The sequence below is a fragment of the Hemicordylus capensis genome, chromosome 3 (assembly GCF_027244095.1).
Source record: "Hemicordylus capensis ecotype Gifberg chromosome 3, rHemCap1.1.pri, whole genome shotgun sequence".
NCBI classification, from domain to species: Eukaryota; Metazoa; Chordata; class Lepidosauria; order Squamata; family Cordylidae; genus Hemicordylus; species Hemicordylus capensis.
Genome location: NC_069659.1, coordinates 279,559,464 through 279,572,307, shown reverse-complemented (window position 1 = coordinate 279,572,307; position 12,844 = coordinate 279,559,464).

The following is a 12,844-nucleotide window of genomic DNA, read 5'->3' as shown; positions in this document are numbered from 1 at the left end:
GGCCTCTTTTCTCTTCCTCTACTGTTTGATGGATTTGCAGCATTCTTCTTCCACCTGAGCTGCGAGGGAGGTAGAGCCGATCTACATCACTGCGGGGGTGCAGAGCATGGTTGATGGTCATGATTTTCCTGGTCTTACGATCTAGCGTTGTTGTTGTTGTTGTTGTTATTATTATTATTATTACATTTATATCCTGCTCTTCCTCCAAGCAGACCAGAGCTGTGTACTACATACTTGAGTCTCTTTCACAACAACCCTGTGAAGTAGGTTAGGCTGAGAGAGAAGTGACTGGCCCAGAGTCACCCAGCTAGTATCATGGCTGAATGGGGATTTGAACACAGGTCTTCCCGGTCCTAGTCCAGCACTCTAACCACTACACCACGCTGGCTCTCTATGTTCTTATGAACATAAGAACTATGTTCTTATGTTTTTATGACATGAACCCTGGTTCGATATGAACCCCAGTTCGAGTTGAACCAGCCTAGTTCAGTTGATTTTGAACAGGACCAGCGCCCCAAAAGGGGGTACTGGTCTGAGATCTAACAGGACTGGCCCCAGTTCAAACAAAACTGGCCCTAATGAATTTGGGGCAGTGCTTGTAAAGGGGAATCTGCTGAGGATTCAGATTCAGTGGGTAAAGAAGAGAACTTACCTTCCCGGTGGTGGTGGGATGCTGGGGATAACCATAGTGGGGGTCCTCTAACACCCCCCGCCTCCCAAATATCAGCCTGGGACAGCAGCTGCGACCCTGATCAGGCCTCCAGGCAGTAATTGCAGAGTGTGCAGCAGGCCTCCGACCATGTGTAGAGGCCATTAGAATAGACAGCCCGGTGCTCTTAGCACCAGGCTATCTATTTTAATGGTCTCCACACATGAGCAACTGCATGCTCTGCAGTTACCACACACAGACCCATATTGGGTCGCAGCTGCCAGCCCAGGCTGATATTGGGGAGGCTAGTGGGGGTTGAGAAGAGCCCCAGCTGCCATCCCACTGCCACCGTCCCACCACCGCTGAGAAAGTAAGTTCCCCTCTCCCCCTCCACCCTTAGGGAATTCCCCTTTGCAAGTAAAGGGGAATCCTCAGTGGATTGCCCTTTACAAGCATTGACCCAAACTGGGCTGGGCCGGGCCGGTTCAAATTTGATATGAATTTGAACTGAACAGGCCATACCAGTTCCATGCACATCCTACAGACAACACTTTAAGATCTCCAAATCTTAGAGTCTCCCCAGGGCAGAGGCAGCTGCTTCCTATTGGGCCAGTGTAATTTATTTTTATTTTATTTATTTATTTTTGCATTTATATACTGCCTTTCATTAAAAAGATAACCCCAAGGCGGTTTGAGGATTACACTGAGGGATTGAGGATTACACTGAGGGATCCTAATGCGGGAGCCAGTGTAACCATATGTGGGGCTAATAGCAGGCAGTTCCAATCCTCAGATACGTTAAAAAGAACTTGGTTTGAAAATACCACAAGGTATTTGGCCACATAAAAAGCCCACTACTTTCCTTTCTTCTCACAAATATCTAGATACTTAAAATTTTTTAAAAGCAAGCCTTATTTCTCTCTCACACAAACAATATAAACATTTCTGGGATATGTTCTTGCACAGAGCAGTTACTTGGGATTAAGTCCCAATGAGTTCATTAAGGTTTTACTTGGAAGAAACTGTATAGAATTGGCTGCAATTCTATACAACATTTACTGGAAAGGATTCTTTATCAGATTTGAAAAATTAACCCATATAAATCACAGAACTGTCCAAAGAATTCATTGCAAGGACCTCTCCTTTCAATACTACTACCACTAGAAGTGTGCACAAAACTGGAAAACCCGATTCAGCTCGAATTGAACCAGACTCAAGCTGAACTGGGTCTGGTTTGGTTTTGTGCACACTCGAGCCAGGCCCGGTTCAGTTCAAACTGAGCCTGGCTCAAGCCAACTCAGAAATTACTGGTAAATGGGAATCTGGTAAGGATCCCCCCTTTACCAATAAAGTGGAGAGCAGGGGGCTTAGCTAAAATGAACTGGGCTGGGAGGGGAGTGAATTACCTTTAAAAGTGCTGCAGCCGCCTATGGCGGTGGCAGTGGCTGCTGCAGCCATGAGGGCGGGCATGGGTGGTGGTGGCAGCAACTCCCCCCACCCCTACCAGATCAGGCGGAGCCCGTTTGGGCCCAGTCCAGGCCTCTGTGCATGAGTGGAGCTGCTTGCTCCAGCTGGGATAGAGGGGAGCTGCTGCCGCCGTCACCACTGCCCACCCTTGCAGCCACCACAGCTTTTGCCATAGCTGGTTGCAGCACTTTTAAAGGTAAAAATTCACTCCCCTCCTTACCAAATCCCCCTTTACCAGAACTTTCCGAGCTGGCTGGAACTGAAATGGGCCTGGTTCAGCTCAAATGCAGGCTGAACTGGGCCCAGTTTGGTTCGACCCGAACCCTTCGAGCTGAGCTGGCTCACATACTCCTAACTACCACTCACTCTGTCCCCACCAAAGGTATAACATAAAATAACCAAGGAATCAACATCAAACAAGGTGCATAAGGACTATAAAAATGTGCAGCTTTTTGACTATTTTGTACTGGCCTGGTTTCCAAGCTGTGCCTATTAGGATGCCCATAAATAAAAGGCAATAATCTCAGAATTCTTCAGAAATAAAAAATTGCTGTATTAAAGACACTCTTTTCAGACAGGATAAGTTTGAAGTTGTCCAAGTAGTACTTTCAGTTAAAATGCCATGTTTTATTTGGAAGCTATAACCCACACCCCTCCTGGGAGATGAGAAAGTAAGAGGAAGATAAGGGAGCTATAAACAGACTTTCCTCAAAGTCCCAGAGCAAGAGTGAAGAAAGTGGGAGGGGTGGGTGACCGTTTATTAGTAAAAGAACTCCCAAGAGGAAGTGCCAGTCCACATATTCCCACCCTCTCCTCACCCCGATCTCTAAATCTTTGCATGTTGCCAAGATTTGCTAGTGGCATTTTACAACAGAAAAAGAATAAGAAATAAGTTCCCAGTAAATGCTGGATAAATCCAGTGCCTTTTGAGAGCTTGGTTGGAGTGCTGAGTGAGGAGGAAAGGGCTGGTTTCCTCCTGGAGAAGGGGAGGCTGGAAAAAGGTAGCATGGACTCCTATCTGTTCTGAATGCCATTTGCTTGCAGACTGAGTGCTCCCGTTTTGTAGAATGATATCCACAGAGTCTGCTCAGCCTTCCTAGAAGGATCCTGGGAAATCAGATGTCTAGGCCTTGCTTGCTGGTTATTGGTCAGAATAGGTGCCTGTAAGCTATTCTGGTTGGTTGGGGGCAGGGCTGAGACCCACCAACACATGGTGAAAAGAGGAAAGAAAGGCAAATCCAGACTGTTGCTAGGACACTAAATATGCAGTTTTGATAATGATTAAGTATGACAATTACTTCCATACTTGGGAAGTAATGTGGGAGCAAGGAAGCCCACTGAACACCCTGAGAGTGGGGGGAAATGGCTGAAAGGGAAGAAATGGCTTTATAAAGGAATTCGGGAGGTGGGGGGGGGAGGCAAAGAGCCTGTGCCATCCACTGGCAAGCAGTGTAAATGCAAGAGCAATATTCAAATGAGAGACAGATGCAAAAAGAGACAGATGCAAAAAGAGGATGATATGCTTGGTGAGAGCATGGATGGGTTAGCAAATATGGGGGGCTGGCAAGAAGGCGGGCAGTGCCCCTCCAAGGAACCTTCTCTGCCACAGGGGTATCTTTATCACCATCTTCTTTGGCCTGAATTAAATCCAGGTTGCCACTGATCATGGGTTTCATCATTGTCGCTCCTAGAGACAGTGTGACTACTATGGTGCTCTGAATAATTTCAACAGCATTTCAGACAGCTAGGCAGAACTTTAATTAGTTCTTGGCACTGCATTTTCCTTAATAATTTATGCAAACTGGACAAAGTCACTAGGCAAAACCAAGGGAGATGACACCATATAAGAGTAGAGAACCATAGCTTCCATCACTCAAAAACAAACAGCTTACTGTTAATGAAAATTAATGGTGAATTTAACATATAAAACTCCGAGGCAGTAAAATTCTAGACTTTACCACTTCAGACAGAAGGTGGGGAGGCATATATTTAAATTCTTCCTCATGTGGAAAACGTCTTGCATATAGTACACTAATGCATCAGGGGAAGGAATATATTACACTACTAAATACAGGACAAATTACTATTGCACTTAAATTCTACTGACACAATCTACTTGAATCTCATTCTGTGTAAAGTGTACATCAACTTATAACACAAACTGGATATTATCTTTGCAGCATGGTAGCTGTTGTAATATGGCTTTTTCCTGGGGCAAGAAGGTAAGCCCTGGGTTACAGGACCTCTTTCAGGAGTCCACAAGGCAGCTCATTCTTATACTAGAATTGCCCCACTTTTGAGGAAAGAATTCCTCAGCGGATAACTGATAACTATGAGGGCTGTATGGGCTAAATTATCAGTCTGATCCTGTTCCTGGCCATTCTCGCACCATGCTAATGATGGAAAGTGTGGTTGGGATCCCATCAAGCTGATCATTATTATCAGCTCAATGCACTTGGATGGATGCCTCCAAGTGGGTGGGTGGGTGGGTGGGGGCTTACCTTTAGAGAAGAGAGTGTTTCTGCAAAGAAAATGGATGTCTTCCAGCAGCCACAGCATCATCATTTAAAAATGCCACCTTTCCCTCTACTGTACTGCCTTATAATGTACCAAGGTAGGAAGCAACAAGGTAGGGAGCCCGTGTGGTGTAGTAGTTAGAGTGCTGGACTAGGACTGGGGAGACCCGGGTTCAAATCCCCATTCAGCCATGATACTAGCTGGGTGACTCTGGGCCAGTCACTTCTCTCTCAGCCTAACCTACTTCACAGGGTTGTTGTGAAAGAGAAACTTAAGTATGTAGTACACCGCTCTGGGCTCCTTGGAGGAAGAGCGGGATATAAATGTAATAATAATAGTAATAATAATAATAATAGTGTGTCCTCTTCCTGGTGCATTACTGGAGGAAAAGGTGGTGTTTCCTTGACATGGCTTTCTGCCCTGGTGCATTCTAGGATGATAAGAGTAGGGGAAAGCATTTTGAAATCATGCTGCTGCAGCTGCAGAAAGGCAGCTGCTTTCCTTGCAGAAGCCACCTCTTTGCTTAAAATAAACCAGTCTCTGATCCTTTTTGATATCAGACCAATACAAATCAGGATGCTATCAGATTGGCTCCTGATACTGAAGAAATTTTTCTCTGGAATTATTTTCTGGGGGGAACTGCACCAATAGGACTTGCATTGCCTTGGACCTGATTATCAGTCTGATGTGATGCACAACCCTAATAACCGTTTGCCATAAGCATTACAAACATTGTTATGCTGCTGGTTGGCTGCGTGCGTGTGTGTGTGTCTATGGTTGGGTGTTTTGCTGCTCAATAGCCCTGAATGGTAAGCGAATGCTCAATGGGAGCTAATGGTTAGAAGATAGCTGGGGGATTTCTCCCTTTGAATAATACACCAGTCAGAACCTGGAGGAAATGACACTATCACCACTCTAAGCTTAAGGGAAGGGCACAGGTGTGTGTGTAAACATATATACATTGTGTGTGTGTGTGTGTGTGTGTGTGTACAGGGGTGTAGCTAAAATTGAGCAGATGGTTCAAAGAACCCGGGACCCCAAGCTCCTGAAGGCCCCCCAGCTCCACCCCTCCCTATTTTCTTCATTATCTCCCTCACTCCTAGGGGCCACCAGGGAGAGGGGTGAACATGGGCCTCTTCTCCCCTAGCTACGCCCCATAAGCACACATATACTGGTGAAAAAATAAACTGCAGTTTGTAAGAGATAGAGGCAGGGAGAGGAGCACAAGTTGTTCAAAGGCTGAGGGCTTATTGTAGGTAGATGACTTCTCTCTTGTGACGTACAGTAATGTAGGTTAGGAGTATCAGCTGTTTACCTCCACTTGTGTTCCACTCATATATTTGAAAATAAAGCATATATTACAAAAACAAAACACCTTCAGTGTTCTCTCCTTCAGTGAAAGCCACTCCGCTGATGCTTGCAGATGAATTTATTTCTAAATGGGAACGCTTATTTGAGCAGAAGCTGCTTACTTATGGCCTATCTCCGCAAGTACTAATAATGATGGGCTATGTCTGGGCCGAGCTGGTGGTTACACAAAGAATCTTAGATGCAGAACAGCAGACAGACCAAAGTTTCATCCCAAGGGGAGTAGTGCTGGGAAATCAAATTCTGAACACATGCCCTGCCAGATATCTCAACAGATATCTTAACAGATTTCTTACAGTGACCAAGTATCGCAGGGCGTTTACCCAAGCACAGTTTAATGTTCTGCGCACTACAGTGCTTGAGGGCAGATTTAATGAAGTCCCCTTTGCAGAGCGCTTTTGTCCCTGCGATTAAGGAGTTATAGAATCAACATGTTCTATTATATTGTAATTTTTATAGGGACATCAAATTTGCATATTACTCCATATTTATTAAATTTTCCGGTCTGCTCCGATGATTTCTACATATGTAATCTTTTATCAGATAATGATGATAAGATTTCTTATGCAGTTGTCAGGTTATGCCTAATTGCTAGCAGAATTCATAAGACCATGTTATGTACCTGAACAACTATGTACCAGAATCTATTGAGGATAGCTATTATATATTGAATTGGTTTTTTCTCTTTTTCTTGCTTCCCCAGAAATGATATTGGTGTTTTCCCCAAATATGTTTAAATGTTTCTAGGAACTTTTAGAAATTTAATGTATTTTATTTCTTTTTTTTCCATTTTGCTCTTCTGTATTTGCTGGTCAGTGACCAAAATAAAATTTATTACTATTACAGTGAAAGCCATATGTAGAGAGCACCAGGGGCATAACGATAGGGGGGGCAGGCAGGGCACATGCCCTGGGCGCCACTTGCTAGCAGGCGCCAAAAAGTGCCATGACCCCCCCCCTGCCGATCCCCTCCCTTACAAAAAAATTTTTTTAAAATTAAAAGTTCTTTAATGGCAGCGCAGCAGCAGTCAAAGGCACTGCGAAAGGCACTTTGCAGATTGCGGCCAGGCGGAGAAGGGCCGGTTGTCAGAAAGCTCATGTTGAGGATTGTTATGATTTTACAGTTTCTCCAGTGGAGAGAGCAAAGAGGCTGATCCGAGCTGGAGATCCCTTCCCACTTTCCCCCCAAAAGCTGTTTGGGCGCTTTCCAAGGCAAGCCATCCATGCCTAGGCGGGAAAGGGGAGAAGGAGAAGGAGCCGTTTGGGTCAATGACACCGGGTAAAATAGAAATCAAAACCGCCCGTGCTCCTCCTCGCCGCGCCTCCCGGGGGCTTAGAAAGCCCCCTTTCTCTCCCCGCCCATCGGGTCTGAGCCGGAGGCCCTGGCAGCTGCTGTGATGCTGGGAGTCAAGGTGTGCAACTTGGTGGGGAGATCTCTCTCGATCTCTCTGCGTTGGCGAGCTCTCCCGCAGACGCCCCCCCTGCCGGGTTCCATCACTTGCGAGGCAAGTCTCCCCGCGCGCCTGCAATCTGATTGGCTGGCTGCTGTACCTGGTGGCCTTTGTTGTCTGGAGCCGCCTTTGTTCTCCACTAGGTGTGTCAGTTCTACCTCCCCCCGCCCTCCAGTTTCCCTTCCCTCCCAAAGGAAAATGCACTCAAAGAGTAGGCTATAGTTCTGTGCACATGCTTACTTGGGAATAAGCGCTATTGGATGAAGTGGGGCTTACTTCTGAGTAAAGCTGGCTGGGATCGGTCTGTTCTAGCAAAACAAAGAGACCTGTGATATCTGTGGGGTTAACATTTTCCCTCCTCTGGGCGGGAAGGTTTAAGGGAGGAGAACATGTGAGCAGAGAAAACATTGTTTGCGTTTTGTTCGTTACAATCGGATATATGTGAGAGGATGCTTATAAAGGGTGGGTTCCTCTTTTGGAGGGGGGGAAGGAAAGGTGCTATTGTTTGGTTGCAAATGGAAAAGTAGGAAAACCCAACCAAAGCTTTGTGCATCAAATATGAATATTGTTTTATAAACTAGGTTAGAAATATGTAAATACAATATACAACAAGAGCCAGAGTAGTGTAGTAATTAGAATGTCAGGCTAGGGATGGGGAGACCTAAGCTCAAATGCTCCCTTAGCTGTGAAGTTCACCACGTGACCATGGACCAGCCTCTCCCTCTCCTTAATCTACTTCACAGGGTTGTTGTGAAGATAAATGTGGGGGAAGACCTGTCTCTGTATGCTGCCTTGAATTCTTTAGAGGAAAGGCAGGATAACAATGAACTAAATGAGCATGCAAAATGATGATTAAATGAAATTAGAACACTGGAAAGAATCTAGAATGTGCATTAATTGAGGCAGGGCACCTCAAACCTTTCCACTATATATCTCAAGAGAAAATAGCCCTGCTCAGATGTTGTATAAAGTGGGGACACGGTACTTGCATACAGTGTTCTCAAGAGTGTGCTTTCAAACCCTTGCTCCCTGCTCTCCACACCGATAATGCTTGTCTGAACAGACAAACGCTGTATGCAAGATTAAATCCTTCCCATGTTGTGGGACGCTGGGTCTAAAACAGCTCCTCTTAACCTGGCCCCCAAATACAGTGAAATTTCTGAAGAGCAAGAAGGATGAGGAGGGGGGCGCAATTTCAGTGCTTGCCCTAGGCGCCGTTTTCCCTAGTTACGCCTCTGGAGATCACTGACCTTAGAACTTCCTGTAGATCTGGGAAGCATAAATTCCCATTCTCCTGTATCTATTTCCAGGACAATCTCACAAATCTCTGGATCTGTGCAAGTGGGTTCAACATATAAAGACTGCTGGAAACCGGAAAAGAAAATGTGGAGCATAGAAAATGACTATCAGTCCAATTGCCTATAGACTTCAGTAATAAAGGACACATTTGTGTTCAAGCTTCTATTTAAAAGACGTGGCATTCATTCTTTAAAATTAAGATTTGAATAGTTCAGAGAGTGTTAAAAAACTGATTTCTAAGTTGCATTAAACAAAAAACAAAAAACACTCACCCATGATTGGCTACTCAGATTTGTATTCTGCACCCCATCCTCATCCTTCCATAGTGCAATCAAAATCTGTCTCCCTTATCTCATTAGGTCTTGTGTCACCCTTTCCTAGCATTATGTACTCTTCATTTAGTCCATTTAGGCAGAATGATCAGATAAGCTGCTTAGAATTTATTATGTAAAAAGTGAATTCTAAATGAGAATACAGTGTAAAATTGCCCTTTGGCAGAAAGCTGACAAAAACCACTTAGCCAATTCCCTTTCTTTCTTTTCCTTTTTTCCTTTCAGGCACCTACGACAGGTAAGTAATTTTAGGGCCTGAAACAATACAGTGAGCCTCAATTGCAAAGAGAATCAGGTAGAAATAGAAGAGCGATGGCATAAAATAAACCAAAAGGGCACTTGAATGTATGACTTCAGAAAAATGATTTGTGTCTTCAGGGCAGAAAGATTGTGGTTCAGACAAAGAAGGTTAATATTCAAATAACTGCAATTTTTTAAAAAGCCAGAAGTATTGGAATATGCCCAGTGAAAGCAAAAGTATGTGCCCAGTGAAAGCAAAAGTCATCATAAAATGTCTAGTTCAATTAGATAATGGAGATATTTCTTTCTTTTCCATAATTAGACTGGGGTTAGATCTACCAGTCTTGTCAATTTAAAATTATTTAACCTGGGCCTCTGGATCATGAATAACCTTGCCTTCTTGCCATAAAAGTGTCTATTTTTTCTCTCCTCTTTTTGGATCAGATTAGGTGGGATCTTTACTGTTTGTTGAGCACTTGTGCATCTTGTATTTTTTTCTCTAAATAATAGCCAAGGAGAGGGTGATTCAAACTGGGACAGTGGCAGGGGAAAGGGGACTTTGCTCCTGTCATGGTCCCAATTCATACCATACTCTATGGCTGCTACTTGCCTTGGAAAAGTCCACCAATACAAGCTTCCTTTCCAAGGCAAATAGCAGCCATGTTGGCGGGGGGAGGGAGAGAGGGATCCGGATTGGGACTGGTGCCAATCCAGTGGTGGCAAAGGATTTAAAACCTTATTTCATGCCACAGTCCCAATTCAGATTGGGCACCCCATGACTACTTGAGGGGGAAATACATGTGAGCCTTAAGTGTGCACAAAATTGGATCAATAAAATCGGAAGGGTTCAGAGAAATTCCAAACCTGAACTTGAACAACCCAGTTCACATTGGAATTCTCTGACCCCTTGTACAAAAATCCGGAGCTTTCCAGAGCTCTAAATGGTGTATTGCATGCTACTGATACCAGAAGATTAAAAAAAAATATAGAGAGCAAATTGTTCTCTATAGGAAGATATAGTTCAGCCTATAAGTACTGATTCTCTTCACCAACCAGCTGCCATGTTTTTCTCCCAGAATGCAATGGGTGAAGGTTGCTGCTGCTGTGGCTTTTTTAAATTTAAAGAAAAATGGAAAAAATAAGAGTAAGGCAAGTGTAATTACCCTCACACTCCCACTCTGCAAATTTTCTGAAGTCCGTGAAGTGTCCTACAACAATACCAAATAACCCCCTTTTTCACTAATGATGAAAGGGTTCCGAGAAAATGTGTGTGTGGGTAGAGATATTTGGCCCAGCAACTAGATAAAATAAAGTTCTCTAAAAAGATGCAGTAACCAAAAAATAACTTTGTTGGTTTTCTAGTGGTGACTGTTCACATTTTAAATGAGTGCTTGTAGAGACAAGTCCGTGAACTGAATGGGTTCTATTTTAGCTTTTAACGACCCATGTTACATTACTGAGAAAAACCTCATCTCATGTTCTTTTTTCCTACTTTCCTTGATAAACCAGCTTAGGTTTGTAGAATGAGCACTACCAGTAATGTAAATGTCACACCTTTTCTTCAAAGTGTCATCCACCATCCTAATCACTTTTTATAGCCATGAAATTATTTGCTAATGTTAAATAGATTTCCCCAAGTGTATCCTAAGTCCATTTGTTCTTGTCCTGTCCTTGCTAACTCAAAATGAATAACTGGTCCCTTTCCTCTGTGTAATTTTCATTTATGTACTGGTAGACAGGTATAGTTGCTCTTCTCCAAATTCAATATGCCTACTCATCTATATCTCTCTGTGCAGATCCCTTCCCTACAGCTTCAATCATTTTTTCCTGCTCTACTCCCAGCTCATCCAATCAGACTCATTTACTTGCATAAATGCATTATGCTATATACAAATGCTATTTTCCCATGAAGTCCAAATAATATGGAGACCCATTTATATGGGAGAACAATACGAATGGAACTCCCCATATACCACCGTGGTGCCCCCAATAGAGTTGCTTGGCCTGGTTTTGCCTATGGTTGAGAGAGTTTGGGAAAGAAACAGTGTTCAGTGCTGAAGCTGAGAGCAACCTAGGAAACCAGCTAGGGAGGATACACAGCCTCAGCATCCCATTTCATTGGAGCCTAGGTAGGCACCCTGACATCTCAAGAATGGTTTCCCACACAGAGACTCTAAAGCACTCCTGAGACTCCCAAACCAAAGGCAGTAATGGCTGTCCTCCTGTTCCAACATGTTTCTGCATTCCTGACCTGAGCCCTAAAGCCATGAAATCATGCTTACCACATCCTTCAAAGCTATTGAGTAAGCAAGCTAAAGTTCCCAAACTGACATTTTACTTCCAAGATAATCCAATTTTCCTGTCTAGCTCTTCTGAAACCCATTGTTCTATTGTTTCCTATTGAAGAACACTCCTGTTAAACATTAACCTGAATGAGTCCTAAACTAGCCCTTTTAAAAAGAATAATTACTAGCCAAAGGCCTCCAAGACTGCACAGTTTTTGAGATCTGTTCTGGAAACTGTGTTACTCTACTTTTCTACCATTGCACCCCACTTCCTTCACCAAGAATTCTGCTTCTCTTCCTTTCACATTGGACAGGTAAATATAGGGAGAGACCATCCTGCCTTGCTTCTGGCAGCTTTCTCCTTATCTTTCCCAATTTCCCCTTCCCGTCCCTGGGTGCATGTGTGTGTGTGTGATTGTCTGTGGTACCAAACAGCCAGGCTAGATAGTGTTTTGTTTCAATCTATTTTTCACTGCTAATGACAGGGAAGGTGGTCAACTCCTCCCCTAATTAAAAAATGTCCCATAGGGACCAGTGATCCTGAAGGATCCACCCCAAGGACTATGAGCTTCTTTCTTTCAGATGGGAGGCCAATCAGAACAGAATAGTTTCCCCTATGGAGAGATATTCTGCTGGCATAAGGGCAAAGCCCAAGAGAGGGCTCCTTGATCTCGCCTATCTTGTCCAAACTCTTTCGGGTCTCTTTCTTTCTCTCCTTCATTCTCCAGCCACTGCCAGTTCTCCTGACTGGCTCTGCAACTAATTTTGGTCCCTCCCTCCCTCCTTTCCTCCCTCCCTCCCTGCCTTCCTCCCTGACTTCCTTCTGCTCTCCTGCCGGTTCTCCAAACTGGCATTGCCTCCTCTACTGACCTGAGTTTGCCTGGGTCCCTCCCTCCCTCTAACCCTAACCCAAACTTCCCACCACCTTTTCCCTTTCCTCATCCCTCAGAACAATAAACACTCAGTTAACCAAAGGTAAAGTATCAAATCCCAGACACAGGAGAATCTTACAACTCTTTTATTTGAAAACACAAACTCAAACAGAAAAGAATGGCAACAAATTCAGGTTCTGAAAATGCAGCCCCTCTTTGTTTTATCTGTTCCATGGTATTATCTGTTCCATTTTGGTATTATTGGTATTATTATTCCATTTTATCTGTTCCATTTGGTATTGTTGTGCTTGCCATGTCCTATACACATGTGTACCCAATGCACTTGAAGCTAACAAAATTATTCA